The sequence below is a fragment of the Lissotriton helveticus genome, chromosome 4_1, assembly GCF_964261635.1.
Source record: "Lissotriton helveticus chromosome 4_1, aLisHel1.1, whole genome shotgun sequence".
NCBI classification, from domain to species: Eukaryota; Metazoa; Chordata; class Amphibia; order Caudata; family Salamandridae; genus Lissotriton; species Lissotriton helveticus.
The window spans coordinates 52,442,390-52,459,686 of record NC_136063.1 but is presented as its reverse complement, the minus strand read 5'-3'; the positions used below and the strand labels follow the sequence as shown (position 1 = coordinate 52,459,686).

At 47.6% G+C, this 17,297-nt stretch overlaps 1 pseudogene; it reads left to right on the top strand.

The window, feature by feature from the left end:
* LOC144827846 (uncharacterized) overlaps positions 1–15,013 on the top strand; it is a 28,700-nt pseudogene extending 13,687 nt beyond the window's left edge.
* The last annotated feature ends 2,284 nt before the right edge of the window (positions 15,014–17,297 follow it).

Below are 17,297 nucleotides of genomic sequence, written 5' to 3'. Positions count from 1 at the left end.
TGACAACCGCACAGCAAGGTAGAACCCCTGAGGGTACAGCTTTGGGTATATAAACATCACATCTTGCTGAGATAGTCAGAGGACAACAAGGACTTCCCTGCCGACACACTGAGGCGATAAGCTAAGGTTGCTGCATGCAGATTCTCCAGCTCGCAGTGGTCTGACATCCCATGCAGGGTGTCCATCTCGAGACCAAGATGGGTTCCCACAGTCTCTCACTGCTGGAAATGGGGTAAACGTTATCCTAGCTGGATTCTTGGCACTATACCTACATACATGCTAGGTACACTTAGGTGCATCTAGTTATGGTTGCATGGTAGGAGTATGCATTTTACTGCCATGTATTTTAAACACTTGCCTGTATTCATGGTTTTAGCAAGATGGCAGAAATCTACCATCCTTTTACTCTGTTAGTACTTATCATTTATATCTGTTACTGTCTAATGGTTGTTGCAGCATACCTATTATACACTAGAATGACGCTGGTTAAATAAATGCTTATTGAAAACGTCCCCACCGTTTATTCTGTGTATCTCTCTGAGACAAAGTGAGGGCGAGTGACCGGGCAAAAAGTAATGCGCGGTTTCCATGGTCCTGAGGAATCAGGGTTGTCATGTTCAATAGTTGCCAAAAAGTATTCTCTTCTTGGTAAGAGGGGTTGCTAGTGGCACTGTGAGCTAGCTGGTATATGTTGTATATTGGTTCTTCATGTATCATGGCTGACAGTGGTCATTCGCCCTTCCTTTGTGTTCTTACCTCCTCAGCCTCTCAGAATACCTGTGAGTGTTCTAACTTGTACTGGAGTGTTCTACTCTTGTCAGTCAATGGCCTGTTCAGCTGGTGAAGTGTGCGCTCAGCTGTGTCTTAAATAAAACTACATGTAACTTAATTGGAAGTGTCCTGAATCTACTTACAACATTTTGGAGATGATTTGGCTGAGCAGACCAGAGAGGAAGTCATCACACCTTCGTGCAACACCTCGCACCCAGAGCCCACGGAAGTCCACCCATCTGTTGCCAGTAATGTGGTCATAAGAAACAAGAAACCTGAGAAATGGAGGAAAACTAAAAAAAAACTAAACTAAGGATAAGAAAAGAAGAAGCAAGTACCTCACACGTCACTCGCTCCAACCGTGAGTCAATTACTGGTCTGTGCTTGTCTCCTCTGAATACAGTCTCTTTATTCTTCATAAATGCTGAGCCTGAGCAAAGATAGGATCCCAGTGTTTGGCAGTAATTATTGACACCTTGAAATGAGTTGATCGAGGGCATGGACCGGACCCCAGTGTTATCTGATGGTGTTGTTTGGGGGCAAAGGTCAGGCCCCGTGTTAACTGATAATGAACACAAAACGGGAAGAAAAAGAAATTACACACGAGTTACTCCTGATGTCACTCTTCTGAATCGTGAGTCAGTTACCGAGTGCGCGCGCTTCCTCCTGCATGTGCGATCTCTGCATAATCAAACCGTTGCCAGGCAACAGTGTCCCGCGATTCCTTCTGCATGCGCGATCTCTGCTTGTTTAAAACATTGCAAGCAAGAGCGCCACAATCTTCCTTGTGCCACTCCCGCATATCCGAGCGTTGCTAGGAAGCAGCGTTACCATGGAGCTGCGTCTTGGCGCAGAGCATGGAGGCCACCTTGTGTGTCGTTAAATCAGAGAACCTGTCAAGCAGACACACGTGATCTATGGAACAATGCAAATCAGAGCCTCACTTGATAGTACAAGGTGGGATCACAGCAGCTACAGTTGTACCATGAGACATGAGACTCATTGTCAGTGAAATTGCTCCCCCTTCCTCAGGAGAACCACCATTAAGCGAGGCCTGCTCCAGCACTTGCACTCACATGTTTGCTGGTGTTCGAGGCCCTCGTCCACCCACAGGATCACCTGCGCCTAGTCACTGGTGGTCCAGTGGACCCCTGTTCTCCTTTGCTTCGCTCCACTCTCCTTTCCATTTTCTTCACTCGTTTTTGCTTCTCCCTCTGTCCCTGCTGCCGAGGAAAAAAGAAATTGAAGACAGAATCTCCACCCACGCACACAGCAGCAAAGAACTCTTCAACATCATCAAGGAGTTCGCCCAACCTACCAGTGAGTCCACTGACATCTCACCCTCACAAGACCTATGCGACAAACTCAGCACCTCTTTCCACCACAAAATCAAGAGCATCTACGACAACTTCGATGAAGACAACCAACACACTGAACCCTCACCAACCACCCCGACACCATGAAGCCAAAGATCAACAACTGGACAGCCCTCACTACGAAGACACAATGAAAATGATGAACTCCATCCACTCTGGGGCCCCCACGGACCCCTGCCCCCACATAATTTCCAACAGAGCTGCCAACACCATCGCACCCATGCTCCCCCACATCAAACACTCCCTGGAAACCGCATAGTTCCCCGATGACTGGAAACATGCCGCGATCAACCCCTCCTCAAGAAACCCTCGGCGGACCCCACTGACCTCAAAAATTACAGACCCATCTCCCTTCTCCCCTTCTCAGTGAAAGTCATCGAGAAACCCATCAACAGACAACTTGCCACATTCATCGAAGAGCACCACATCCTCTACTCCTCCCAATCTGGCTTCAGAAAAACCAACAGCATGGAAACCGCCCTCCTCGCCACAATAGACGACATCTGCACCCTACTGAACAAAGGAGAAACAGCAGCCCTATTCCTCCTCGACATGTCAGCGGCCTTCGACACAATCCCTCTACGCACCCTAATACGCAGACTCAATGATGCAGGGATTCAAGACAAAGCCCTCGACTGGATCCGCTACTTCCTCTCCGGCAGAACGCAGCGGGTCAAACATCCCCCTTTCCTCTCGGACCCTACACTATCCACCTGCAGAGCCCCCAGGGGTCATCCCTCAGCCCTACGCTCTTCACTGTCTACATGGCTCCGCTCACCCCATCTTCAGAACCTACGGACTCAACATTGTGTCATAAGCAGACAACACCCAACTCATCCTCTCCCTACCCAGCTAACCCAACGCCACCAGACACAATTTTCGAGAATGCATGACAGCTGTCGCAAAATGGATGCCTTCAACTAAACACAAACAAAACAGAAGTACTCATCATAGGACCACACACCGACACCTGGTATAACACCTGGTGGCCACCCACCCCCACGGACCATGCACACAACCTGGGAATCATCCTGGACTCCGAAGGCAAAATGGACCGCCAGATCAACGCTGTCTCGTCCTCCTGCTTTCACACCCTCCGCCTCCTATGCAAGACCTTCAAACGGACCGCCCTCAAACACAGAAAGACCGTCACTCAAGCCCTGATCACCAGTAGACTCGACTATGGCAACGCACTCTATACCAGAATAAACAAAAACCTTGAACATAGCAAGACTGGTTCTCAACCTGCTAAGACACTGCCACATCTCCCAAGACCTGTGCATACTCCACTGGCTCCCCTTCGAAGCTAGAGTCACCTTCAAGATGCGCACCCATGCTCAAAAGGCCCTCCAAAACACCGGACCAGCATACCTGAACAGGCAACTCAAATTCCAAACACCCCAAAGGACCCTACGATCAGCCCAGCTCTCCTGCGCCGTGGTCCCCTACACCAGAAAGACCAGATCAGGCAGCCACTCCTTCTCCTTCCTTGCAGCCAGAGCCTTAAACGCCATCCCTCGCCACCTCAGACTGACAACATCTCTCCCCATCTTCACAAGAAACCTCCAAACCTGGCTCTTCGAGAGAACCCCTCCTTGATGGACTGGAACAAACGTGTGATTGTGAGGTACTGGGTTTTTCAGAACCGGTACCGAACCGGTAACCCAGTGGTGTCAGGGTACACACCCAAAGACCTCGAGTACTTTCCTGATTTAGACCACAGAAACTCAGAGTCTTCTAGGTGAAGTCAAGGATCGATTTTATTGGCTGCAACCAAGTAACAGGTCCTAGAAGTACAACAACACGGGATGTATATTCTCAGGAGACTGCTCAATCTTACAAAGCCAGGCTTCTCTTTTTATACAAAATATTGTGCTTCAGGCAAACATTCTCCACATTTCAGTATACTATTCACATGTTTCCACTACAAAGAAAAAGCAGAGTCATGATGACAAGCCCACATTTCAGTTTGTCCAGCCCACAACAAATTACCCGGCAAGGCCCAACATTTCCATCAGATATCGGTGTACCCCCAATAAAAACGGGCACCTCCTCCTCGTAAAGCAAGTCAGAGAGAAAGGAACAGGGAACGGGTGGGAGCAAGATTAGGCAGGGTGTGTGTGCGATGAAAAGGGTTTATGACATGTTGTGCCTTGATGCTATCTCGTTCGGCCACTGGGAGAGGAACTGACCAAACAGGTTCGGCCTGAGGCAAAGGTTTCAGCTTGCCCAGGTCAGAGAAAAGTCAATCAAGGTGTACGTGTCCTTTGATATTGAATTTAGCTGTATTATAAGCCTATGTCAGGGCAACCCACAAAATGGCTGCCGTACACAAAATGGAAGCCAAGGGTTCAAGACGAAAATGACGATTTCGAGGTGAAATCGTCACTCGAATATGACGAAAATGCTTGTACATAGTGTACTAGCCATTTTCGGTCTTTTGATATAAAAATCGTCATGCTATGACGAAGTTTTATTCACGAGTTCAGAATTTTCAGAACTACAAACCCTCCTTTTGCCCTTACATAGGCAATTAACCTATCCTCATGCTAATCTGAGTCCAGGTCTATATTCCTAAAGTCATTGAGATGTTGCTGTAACATCATTCTATTACTTAGTTCGTCTTTTGATACAGGCTTCCTTACACATGATGTAACACAGAGGCCACATATTGCAGGAGCACACTGCACGCACAGACAGAACAGGAAAAGAATGGCTAAGACCATCCCAATGACCATCAGAACTTTCCATCCCCAGGCGGATATTCGTTCCCAGAACCATCCCATTAATGACCAATCTCCTTTATGCACATGAATAGATTCGGTAATCTCATGCAGTTTAGAGATGGCCTGGTACACTGTTGGAGCGTTATCTGCGATGAAAACACAGCAACTCGATTGGATCAATCTACATACCCCACTTCGGTCTGCAAGTATGACATCTAATGCGACCCTGTTCTGAAGGGTCATAAGACGATCCAACTGGAGCTCAGCAGTCAAGTTACTAAGGGCACCAGCAGTTTCAATTACGGTGGACTCAACCACCCTTGTCAATTGCCTTATGTTCCTGCTGTTAACCATGGGTCCCCAGAACGGCAGAAAACCCTTTATGAAGTCCCCAAATTCTTGTCCTGCAGTGTCTTCTTCGCTGAAGACACCTCTAACTATCCTTGTCCTGTGGTAATCTGCCGCCGCTGTGTAGGTGGGAGGCAGCAGGAACGAAACAAAACATGTGCCCGAAAAGTCAGGGGGCAACCATGTATAGGCTCTATCATGGCAGATGAAATAGGTACCCTTAGCTGCTAAGAACGGAGGGGAAGTCTGAGATGCAAAAACCTATGTTTCAGTGCAGATGCTTTTCCCTAGCTGAGCTCTGGGATTCTTGCCAGTACCTTGCAGACACAGGTGACCCTGATGGGGTACAATCCAAATCGGGGAAGATCTCTTAGCTTGCTGTTTCTCACTCAGAGTAGCTCCATATCCGGTTACGTTCCATCCTATGTATACTAGTGTCTCATCTCTAGGGATAGTCTCGTAGGAAATATCGTCCTTAATCATGTCTACTATACCCTTGACTAGAGCACTATTCTTAGGATTGTCTTCCACAGAACGTAGGGGGTAGACTTCATATGCATAGATGAACATTGTTCTGTATGCCCACACAGAACCATTGTGGCTGAAAGGCAGGACCAGATAAGGGATACCTTTATCCGTTGTGTGAGGCATAAGACCACACACCCAACAGTTAGTTGTGTTCATTACTAGTTGGTGTTGGTGCAAAAGCTGAACAAAGGAGTTATTAATAAACTCTAATCTCCTAGCGGATTCGTGTTCAGGAAGGGGTTGAAAAGAGTGTGGGGAAACAGTAGAAGGAGGAGGTATAGGCGATGTAGTGGGTGCAAATGCTACTCGAAAAGAGAATAAAACATAACTTATTAAAAATATCATCACACTGAATAATATGAAAATGCACAATATCAAAAAGCTTTTCTTTGTCATTATTTTACATATTCGGTTTTTAAAGTTCACAGTTTTGGCAGATCTCTCCATCTTGAAAAACGCCATCCTCTCTAAAATGCTTCCCGCGATGGGAGGTTGTTTCTGCTAAGGAATGCTTCTGTCAGTCCAGGGCAACTCCCTTAGACCAACCAGAACTGTCGACCTAACGTCGTCATCTGCACCCCAAAGACTTTGGGCAATCGCGGCCCTAGCAGCGGAACCCGGATGGTGGTTCGAAAAAGAAAAATAAGCAAGTTTCTCAGATGGGAGAGCTGCGCTTTCAAAAATAGTACTTGGAGGAGAAAAAAAGAATTTTATTTGTCCATAGGTCTCGGCCTCAAATTGTATCTTTGCTTTCCAGGTATGGTATGATCTCGGAAAAGGAGTTCAGGCTCTGTAGTGTCCAATGGAACTGACGGCGATACAGCTGGTTGCAAAATGTTGTCGCTCTCTTTTTCAGTAAGTGTTCCTTTTACACGTGCATCACTGAAAGGCAGAAAACGTGGCACAGTTTCAGTCTCTGAGTCGGCGACACCCTTCTGGACCCACTGGTCGTACGGCAGAGGTAAAGGTACCCTCTTGCAGTGGACTCCGTGGATCCAGTGCTTCTTCCCTTCCACTCGAACAGCTGATCTCGTGGAAAGAAGGACGAGGTGCGATCCGGTCCACCTAGGCTGGTCGTTCTTGGTTCGCTGGAAATTCTTCACGAGAACCCAGGTTCCAGGGTCAATGGGGTGACCTGGAGTCTCAGAGACCGGAGGCAGGGTGTCATGGACCTGTTGGTGTAAAACACGCAATTTAGCCGTCAATTCGTACAAATAATCAAGCAAAACAGGGTGTTCTATTTCACTGAACTTAGTGGGCCTTGGCACTCCCCATATGTTGGCCGGGCTGCCAAAAACAATTTCATAGGGACTAAGTTTCACTCGCGAATGCACAGTCATTCTGGTTGATATGAGTGCTAAGGGTAGAGCATCAGGCCATTTAAGACCAGTGCTCGCTTGAATTTTGGCTAGTTTTAACTTAAGCGTGCCATTATAACATTCTACTAATCCAGCTGATTGGGGGTGATTTGCAGCGTGGAACTTTTGTTGAATGCCTAGGCCTTCACATACTTTCTTCATCACTCGACCCACAAATTCACTCCCATTGTCACTCCAGACCATTCTAGGCATTCCGAACCTGGGGAAGAACTCTTTCGCAAGGGCTTTAGCTGTGGATAAGGCAGTGTTGTCTTTTAGGGGATATGCTTCTACCCATCTTGAGAAGGCACAAACAACAATGAGTACGTATTTTAAATTGCTGCACCTCTCCATGTGGATGAAATCTAGCTGCAAAACCTCGAACGGATACGTAGGAGGTGCAAAATGACCAGCTGGAGTTGGGGTTCCCCTACCAGGATTGTGTTTCAGACACACCATGCAATTCTTGACGACATTCTCTGCACACTTGGGAATTCCTGAATTTTGCCATACTGGAGCCAACAACTTGCAAATCACTTTCACGCTGATATGAGCCATTCCATGAGCCATTGTAACCACTGCAAGCACAAATGCATCGGGTAACAACCATCTCTGATGCTCTGACAATTCAACCCAACAACCATTTGCATCCATTCTACCCGTACTTTCTCTCCACATGTTCAACTCTTTCTCTGTAGCCTCAGCTTGAATAGATTTCACACTCTCTATCGTGTCTTCACACATTCCAACATCACCAACCCATCTTGCAGGGCCTGCAACATACATTCGGCTCATCACATTCCTTGCAGTTTCTTTCGCGATTTCGTCAGCAAATGCATTTCCACGACCAACATCATCAGTCACCTTCTTGTGAGCACTACATTTCACAATCGCCACTTGCAGAGGCAAGGTCAGTGATTCAAGAAGCTCATTCACCAACTGACCATGCTGAATCTTAGCTCCATGCGAAGTCAGGAACCCATGTTCTTTCCACAATCGTCCAAAACTGTGAGCCACTCCAAACGCATACTGGCTATCGGTGTAGATGGTCACTTTCATTCCTTTTGACAACACACATGCTCTCGTAAGTGCAATCAACTCTGCTGCTTGAGCTGAATTATGTGGGATACGTGCAGCTTCAACAATTGTATGCAAAGTCGTGACAGCATATGCTGCAGTCGTGTCACCATTCGGGAGCTTGAAGCATGAACCATCCACCCATAAGGTACTATCACACTTTACAAGGGGAGTATCTAGGAGATCTATTCTCCCTTTCGTTTCTTCTTCCGTTCTAAGAAAACAATCATGCTGTTCTGAATCATCTAACTCCTCTACAATTGGCAACAACGTAGCTGGGTTGAGAGTGTTGCATCTTTTTATGTGCACATGACTTGCTAACAAGGTTAATTCGTAACCTGACAATCGCTAGTTAAGTGCTGTGTCTTGGTTCTGTTTAACAACGTGTCTACTGCATGTGAAACCATCACAACTAACATGTTATTCATCACTAGACCAGCAGACTATCGAATAGAAACAGCTGCTGCCGCTGTTGCTCTTAAACAACTCGGCAATGCTTTAGCTACCGGATCCAAAGTCGACGAAAAATATGCACATGGACGCTGCTTGTCTCCAAACAACTGAGTCAACACTGATAATGCACAACCCTCTTTCTCATGAACATACAATGTAAAGGGCTTACTGTAGTTGGGGGTACCCAACACAGGAGCCGAACATAATGCTGTGCGCAATTCAGAAAAACTTTTCTGACACTCTTCAGACCAAGGAACGGGATTGGGTGTATCTTTACACGTTAATGCCACCAAAGGTTTAGCTAATAACGAAAAATTTGGTATCCATTGCCTACAATATGATGTAATGCCCAAGAAAGCACGCACTTCTCTCTGTGTTCTTGGCACACTCAATTTCGCTATTGCCTGAATTCTTTCTGGGGTCAGTTTCCTTCCCTCCTTCGATAAGAGATAACCTAAGTAGGTCACTTCTTGTCGACAATATTGCAATTTTGAGAGAGACACTTTGTGATGCAAATCACACAAATGACGCAACAATGACAACGTGGCTTCTTTACAGATTTCCTCAGTATCTGCAGCAACAAGCAAATCATCCACATACTGAATAAGAGTAGCACCTTCAGGTAAAACAATTGTATCAAGCTGTGTCTTTAGAGCTTGACTATATATTGATGGACTTTCACAGTAGCCCTGGGGAGCACGTTTAAAGCGGAAGCTGCAACCTCCTAAACTGAAGCCAAAAATATCCCTGCTCTCCTCAGCAATCGGGATGCTGAAGAAAGCATTCTTCAAGTCAATCACCGAAAACCAGGTGGCAGAAGCTGGAATCATAGTCAATAGGGCAGTAATGTCAGGAACAACTGGAAACTGTGGCACAACGATTTTATTCACCTCTCTAAGATCAATCACAAATCTGTAAACAGGTGGCTGGGAAGGGTCAGTTCGCTTCAAAACAGGCAGAACAGGACTATTGCAAACGTTGCCTCTTGTCTCTTCAATCACATCTTTTTCAATCAAATCATAAATGATCGCTAGTAAAGCTCTTTCACCTTCACTAGAAATTTTATATTGGGGAATGCGTGGCATTTTAACATTGGCTTTCAATGTTACAACATATGGCGGTATTTCCAAAAGACCTACATCATTAGGACCAGTAGCCCAAAGAATATTAGGGAGAGATGACAATTCTGTTGGAAGTTTATCCCTTGACAAATACATTGGAGAAACCACTTTCTTACCTAAAGTAAGTTTTACTCCAGAAGGAGAACAGTACAAAGTCGCATACAATCTTTTCAGCAAATCTAATCCTAGCAAGTTTTCACCACAACCTGTTGTCAGAATAAGGGGTGCTTCGAATTCACAAGGTCCAACAGAAAGGGACAACGGGTCAGAAATCGGATTTCTAACTGGGGCGCCAGAAAAACCTACAGAAACATTCATTTCGCCAGACAAAGGTGCGCCAGGGAGTTTTGAGTGCATAATAGAACTCTTTGTAGCACCAGTATCCAACAGAAAAGGCTCTGACACACCTGATGTAATCACCTCAAAGTATGGTCCACTCTGATCTACTGGAACTGAAACAACTCCCTCTCTTTGTCTATGGCTGTCCTAGCAATCATTACCGTCCATATTCTCATCTTCTGCATAGTAATCATCAGTATAGTACTGAGCTGTCCTACCAGACGCGTTATTCTGCTGATCAAACCTATTCATAGAATTTTGAGGTGGAAGAGACTGTGTGTTCTGGGGGAAATTTCCACGTCCTGTACCTCTAGATGCTTGTTGAACACCTCGACCTCTTACACCAGAAGCACCATTTTCACGCTGTAATAAAATAGGACAACTATACTTGAAATGACCCTCTTCCTAACAATATGAACACTGATTGGGGCCTACAGGGACACGTGGTTGAGTATACTCGACTCTTTGCGAGTTCCTCTGATACTGTTGAGGCTGCTGATAGTTATTCTGATAGTTATTCTGACCACCATTATTCTGGCCACCACCACCACGTGGCGGATATGCTTGCTGTAACAGAACCTTCGTTTTCAACTCTTTAGTTTTCTTTTCTGCTCTATCTTTCTCGTCTTTGTCTCGATTTTCATAGTACTGTGCAGTAGCCAATATCTGTGCTGAAGAGGAAACTGCCCAAGAACTCTCTGAGTCTTTTAACTTTTTACACAACTCTGGAAGCAGATTGTGCACAAATTTATCGACGAACTGTCGCTGACCACCTTCTGTGCTCATATCTTGACCACTGTGGTCGACAAAAGTCTCTTCAAACCTGGTGAAGAAATCTGAAACCATTTCATCTTTCTTCTGCTTACATGCAGACAATTTATCCCAATTTACTCGCATGGCAGACATTAAAGTCTTCATGTAATTAATAATCCTACCAGGGAGGTCTGCTACTAAAGGCTCGGGTTTAGCACCACCAACTTGTCGGTCATCTGCAGCAGCAATATTAGCCCATGTGTCACCTAACTCCTGATCATGATCTGCATGACGAATCTTTCCCCACAAAGGCTGTGGAACAACATTCCCAAACAACATGTCTATATCTGCTAAATTCATGATACATGACCCAGCAGTCTGTGACAACTCCTTGTAATACCCTGCAGGATTTTTACGGGGATCAGGCAATGTTTGCTTAAGGGCCAAAACTTCAGCTCGCTTCCAAGGAACATGTACCCATACACGCTGAAAATGTGCTGGCACAGGTGGTGGAACATTACCAGGACCAGCTGCTACTGCTTCCTTCCATACTGGAGGAACTTCTCTCATGGGATATTGTCTTACCTTCTTCTTACCAGAAGAATCAGACTCAAACAACGACCTAGAAACACCTTCAGTCCTAAGCGATAACAACGTCGCAACTGCTTTCTTAACATCTGAACCCACAATTGCGCCTTTTGAAAACTCAAACCGTACATGGCTCAGCTCAGGAGGATTAGAGTCCAAATCATTTTCCTCTAAATCTTCACACAGGAAAACACACATTTTCTCGAAAATGTATCTCTGCTTCGATGTTTCCCACTGGGTGAAGACATCCATAACACATTCTAAATCATATTTTTCCGGGTCAGCAACCCATTTATGTGCCAAATAATTTAACGTTTCCTTCTCCCTAGAATCAGACAGTTGACTACGCAACTGCTTGCGCACTGTGTCAGGAGTTACACTCGTTGCACCAAAGAGAGGATGCAAAAAATTAGCGACAGTACTAGCCACTCTCTGACGAACAGAAGGAGAAGTCGATGAAAAGACAAGAGGGAAAGCTGGGTGACACGAGGCAGATGCAGAGGCAGTGTCAGGAGAAGTACCAGGAGTGGTAGTCGCTATAGTAGTCAAAGTTGCAGGAAGTAAAGGAGGAGCAAATGTAAAAGTCGGTGGCCCTTGAGGAGGCTGCACCGGAGGAGCAGGAGCCAGCTGAAGAGTAGCTGGTGGGTGCTGTGGAGGAGCAGGAGGCAATGCAATCACAGGTTGCGCAACTAAAGGTTGCGGAGGTGCCGTAGCATTTTGCGCATAGGGGGGTGGCAAACTTAATAAATGCGCCATTAACGGATCTTTTTCAAGCTCTTTTGCTGCATCTTGCTGAAGAGGCGGCAAAACTGGATAGCATTTATCTATTACCATTTTACGATGCCTGTGCAACTGCTCACTCATCTGTTCTTCTTCATTGTCGTTAAACTGCATAGCAGCTTGCATTATCGAAATTCCCCTTTCTCTCTTATTTTTCTTCGCTAATTTGATTTCCTTCTGTTTGGCTTCCTTACGCCATAGGCGGAAAGAGTCAAACATCTCCGGCCGGGCTTTCTTCTTAAAAAGTTTAACTTCGAGATTATCTAAGATTTCCGTGTCAAAGCTACCATATTGGGGCCATTTTAAAACACCATCTTTTCTGGTGTATTTGATCCACACTTCATTATATGTGATGGGGCCTACTCCATGTTTCACATACAATTCATAAGTTGGAGTTCCAATCGGAGGAACCGGACACGAGTCCTCCAATCGGGAATCCCTATTATTACAACCAAGACAAAACAAATTTTCAAGTCTGCTAAGACCAGGCATCTTCGCTCTCTAGTCTAGCTTCAAACTTCAAAGGATTATCGATTACAATATTTCTCGTGAATAAACGAGTCCTTTGGCTTTGGCACTTGCAAGTTCCAAACAAAGTGATCCCAAGGGGATACCCAAATTAAGACCAACTAATGACTGGGAGACGCTCCACTTATACTTAACTGAAATATCGATGACGTCACCTGAAGACTCGTCTATCGTTTCGCTCTACCAAACTTCAAGGGTCCAAATCAGGGCGATAACCAGGGCAGCAGTCCTTTGTAGCCATCGGGAAGCGGGGAACCTCGCAGCAAAGACTTTCGGACCACGTCGACATGCAGGGATCGATGAAGTGTTGGCCTTCCTCCAGAATTTTCTCACAAAGCTCCTCACGAACCTCTGGCTGGACCGGTACCGCTGGTATCGCCCCACGTTAGGCGCCAACTGAGGTACTGGGTTTTTCAGAACCGGTACCGAACCGGTAACCCAGTGGTGTCAGGGTACACACCCAAAGACCTCGAGTACTTTCCTGATTGATTGATTTGAATTTAAAAAAACACACATGCATTGTGATGGCTTTAATGGTGATGTTCAAAAGCACATAAAAAGTAAAGTCAGTGAACTCTGAGAAAGAGTGTAAGAGGGCGGGGTATATAAACAGGCGTGGAGGCGGTAGTGGTGGTTTAAAGGTAGAAGGTTTATTGAAAACTGATGTTGATGCGACAGGGCTTGGTGAAGGTTCCTCGATATCTGTAGGGAGATGACGGTTTTCTGGTGGTCTTCTCCTTGTCTTCAGGACTTGGTTGGTCTCCCCGGTGGCTCATAAGAGAAGGGGGAAATAAATGAGGGAACTGTGAGAATGGCAGCAACAAAAATGTTGGACTGAGTTTTCCCTTCACCACACCTTGGGTGTTTTGTGATAACCAATAGGGGAGTGACAGAGAACAGACTCCAGTGAATATCGTGGTAAGATAGTCGAGGAAGTAGGGACTTGGGAGCAATATTTAAAGTGCCTAGGATGGATGAAATAGAGTGTTCATAGGTCGCATAGCACGGTAAGAAACAGGAGCGTGCCATGCAACATACCAGGAGTCCATACAATCGTTACCCAGCCCACACAACACTATGATGAGACGGTCCAAGTATTTGCTTCACCCTACCCTAAGTCAACGCGTGGCTGGTCCCGAATACACAAACCCGAAAATTACACAAACACACCCTCCCAATCTACTTCCCACCCGCTTCCCAGAAAAAATTCCCTCGAGCCGATGTCACTCACCGACCCTGCCGCAACTCTTCCTAGAGTCACGGTCGCTCTCCATCATCCACCGGACACAACCAGTCCTTTGCACCAGCTGTCTTCGTCGACGTCCTGGTTGATGGCAGTCTCGGTCTCGGTCTCCGACTCCTCAAGTCCCGCGTCTTCCTTCCCAAGGTCCACGTGGTCCTCTATGGCTCCTGCCTCACCTACGGATCCCGCGTCTCCCTTCTTCGTCCGCACACTGCGACTTCCGTCTTCGGCGTGTGTGTGATTGCTCCACCCCCACCTCTTTGTAGCTGTCTCTAGTTTGTCCCTCCGTACTGCTTCCGGGTTGGTCTGTGATCACTTCCGGGTCTGTCCCGTCCTCGCATCCGTGTGCCTGAGGAGAGACAGCAAAGGAGCGTGGTGGTTGGAGTCCGCTTGCAGGGAAACGAGAGGATATCACACGGGTACAGTCCTCCTCTATTCCGGTATCCTCCTCACATCGAGCTTAGAAGATTTCTGTCTTTCAACAAAATGAATGTGAGACTAGCATCCCCGAGAGATGGGGTCATACTGGCTATAAAGAGCTGTACCGATACTGATGAAAACAAAGGTGCCCAAACTGTGAATGGGAAGAAAGTTTCTCGCTTTGGACGGAGCGCAGAGCAAAGTCACGCAAATGCAAGCAATCCAAGAAGTCCGACAAAAAGAAATAAAAGAATAGGTAGCACAGAAAGCTGAAGAAGCGCAAAAAGGAGGACCCTGTTGATTCTTCGTTTGAAAGTGAGAGCGTGGATGTGAGCATTTCAATAAAAAAAGTAAAATAAGAAAAAGAAATAAAAAATGCCTGCACGGCAGCCACCATCATCTTCTGAGCAGGAGAGTGATTCATTTGATTCCAGCGATTTGACAGAGAGCAGCTCGGAAGCAAGTGCGGCAGATGATAAAAAAAAATCAGACTTAAAGTCATAAGAAGAGATGCCACTGTTCAAAAGTATAGAAAGACTATGAATGTCAAGAGAAGAAATGCAAACTGAAAAATTGGAGAGTGCATTTAGTACGTCAATGTTGACCTGGAGAAAACTCTTGCAAGTGAAATACAAACCTAATTAGAACCAGAACAGAGAACATAGAACTGGGACTCAACTTCAAAACCGGGAAAACGAAGGACTGAGGGAGTGAGCCCAGAACCGGGACAGCGAGCCCAGAAGCGGGTCAGTCACCTTAGAACAGGGACCCAGAACCAACAAGGTACAAAGATATCAGAACCAGAGGTCCCAGAACTTGTAGCAGAGGGGACAAAGGTCCCAGAACCGGCAATGGACAAAGGTCCCTGTTGGACTTGACCCTTCTGGCAGGTTCACCCCTAAACTTTTTGCTTTTAATTGTGACCTGGTGTTAGTGATTTTTGTTTTTTGCGCACTTTACCACTGTGTCGCAGGTTAAAGTGCGTGCGTGCGTGTGGTAAGGGTGGCCTGCCCTCCCATAGGAATGCATGGGGAAAGTATGTGTCCATGTTAGTTCCTGATGTGTGGGGAGTGCAGGCTCGAGTTTGGTATGTGCGGAATCGTGTGATTAAATGCTGTCCGATGTTGTGTGTGGCGTGAATGTGTCTAGTGTGGAAGTGCCACTTCTAGAAGTTGGTGTGCCTGTGCAGTGAATGTGCTGGCTTGTGATTGGCTGGAGCTGGCTGGTGTGCCAGGCTCCAGGAGTGAGGATGGGTGTGCCCCGGTGGTGAATGGGAGATCTGCATGTTGATGGCTGGGGAGGAGTGCACCTGGGACCTGAATAGGGCTGAGCTTTTACCCACACAATGCTGGCTCCACCCCCTGTGGTGTGACTGATGACCCTACCCATCCTGTGAATAGGCAGAGGGGCAGAGCAAAACAAAGTGCTCAGGAACCAGTTGTATCTGGTTCGTCCCTTGCCTGCACCCTTGTAGACAAAAGGATTTACTGTATAAAAAGGGACTGTGTCCCCTTGCAAAATGTTCTCTTCCTGGATCCTTTTCTTGAGGGGGGCTGCTGCTGCTGGGCGCCAGGAGGACCGCCACTGGGGACTGCCTCCCTGCCTGGAGGGCCCTGTGAGCTGGATCCTGGGCCCAGCCTTGCCCCCCTGCCTGCCTAAAGACTTTCCTGGACTTTTGGACTCCTGCCTACCAGCCCCTGGGAAGTGCTGGCCTCCCCCTGCTGAAAATAGCGCATTTGTGCCGCTGGAGCGGTGATCCCTGGCCTAAGGGATCCCCCAGCGTGTGGGGGGATTACCCCTCTGTTTGCTGATTTACGGCACAGGTGCCCACCCCGCTTATATGCCATTTTTGTGCCCCCTAGCGCTTAGGAGCACTTTCTTTTCATTTGCTAAGCCCTGTTCTTTTCATTTCACGGGTGCCACCCCGCTTTAGCCTTTATTCCGCGGGTGCCCACCCCGCAGTGTTGGCCGCTTAGGGTGCCGATCGAAATCGGGGGCTGTCCCCATAGGTGTGCGCAGTTCGAGGGAGCCTATCCCTCCTCGTGACCGAAACCTCGCTGCAGTACCCAAAAGGGGACGCCGCGCTGCCCACGGCGACCCGGAAGTGCTCTATCCCAAACCGGAAGTCAACGGGAGCCCACCCCGAGCTCCGGTGTCAGGAGAAGAAGTGCTGCGGTGCAGAAGGCTCCGTGAGTAAGAATAGCCCCTGCGACCGGTGAGAGGGAGCACGGGAGCCTACCCTGCCTCCCAGGACGTCCTGGCAGCCAAAACAGCCCCGCAGCCTCAGGAGAGAAGCCGCCACCTGGAGGAATAGGCGGGGCTCCGGTGTGAGGAGCAGAGAGCCCCCACGTGTAGCCGCCGTCCCAGGAGCAGACCGGTGAGTCCGGGGGGCAGTTTTCGCTTTGTTCCTAGAGTGGCCCCGGTTGTCAGAGGGCCGCTCCAACGAGTGGGGCATTTGTTGAGAGCCCTGAGAGGCTCCGGGGGCATTGGCATATTTTGAGTCCCCCGAGCGAGACTCCAATGAAGGCCCAGCATTATTGAGAGCCCACGGGGGCTCTGGGGGCATTTTTGTGATTCTGAGTCCCCTGAGAGGGACTCCAGCGAAACAGGCATTTCTTGAGAGCCCACGAGAGGCTCTTGGGGGCATTTTTGGGTGGTAGTGCGGCCCCAGCGGGCAGTGGGCCGCTCCCCCCAGTGAGATGACAGTGTTCAGAGCCCACGAGGCTCCTTTGGCCCCAGTTGTTTAGTTAGAGCCCACGAGGCTCCAGGGCCCACAGTTCTCTCAAAGCCCACGAGGCGCCCACGTGTGTTTGGCCCCATTGGTGATTCAGCTGCCCAGCACTTAGTGGGCAGCTGCTAGGTTTAGGTTGAGAACTCTTGCGCTGTTC